The following is a 505-nucleotide window of genomic DNA, read 5'->3' as shown; positions in this document are numbered from 1 at the left end:
CTTCGCTGGATACCCTCTTCTTCGTTGTTCCTGACGGACTCTGATCTCCCTGCGTGCTCTGCACTCCTCCTGCTGGACGTCTCCGGGAGTTCATGTTGGACTATTCATTTCCTGGTTCTTCTGAATTCGCCGCCAATCAAGAAGGGACTACATTATATAAACTCTCTGCACCTGCCACTAAAGGCAGCTGGTATTTGGACAGAACAGCTCGCCACTTCTGACTTTGGTGTTGTAAAATTTTGAAGCTTGGTTATTTTTGTATGCTTACCTGCTTGTTGGGAAGCTTGGGTATTTTGTATGCCTGCTCGTTGGGAAGCTTGGTTATTTTTGTGTGCTCACCTGCTTGATGACTCCATCTTGGCTCAAAGGAGTCTCTTTAAAGTTGATTGGGCTTTGTCTTGATTTGTTTGTTTGCTTTTTGTTAGCAGGGACGTTTTTGATTTAGGAAACTGTTGAATTAGTTTGTCCCTCCTTTTGGGGGATTATTTTTAGTTAAATTACTGAT

This window comes from Girardinichthys multiradiatus, chromosome 7 (genome assembly GCF_021462225.1).
Source record: "Girardinichthys multiradiatus isolate DD_20200921_A chromosome 7, DD_fGirMul_XY1, whole genome shotgun sequence".
Taxonomy (NCBI): Eukaryota; Metazoa; Chordata; class Actinopteri; order Cyprinodontiformes; family Goodeidae; genus Girardinichthys; species Girardinichthys multiradiatus.
Note: the sequence above shows the minus strand (reverse complement) of the source record.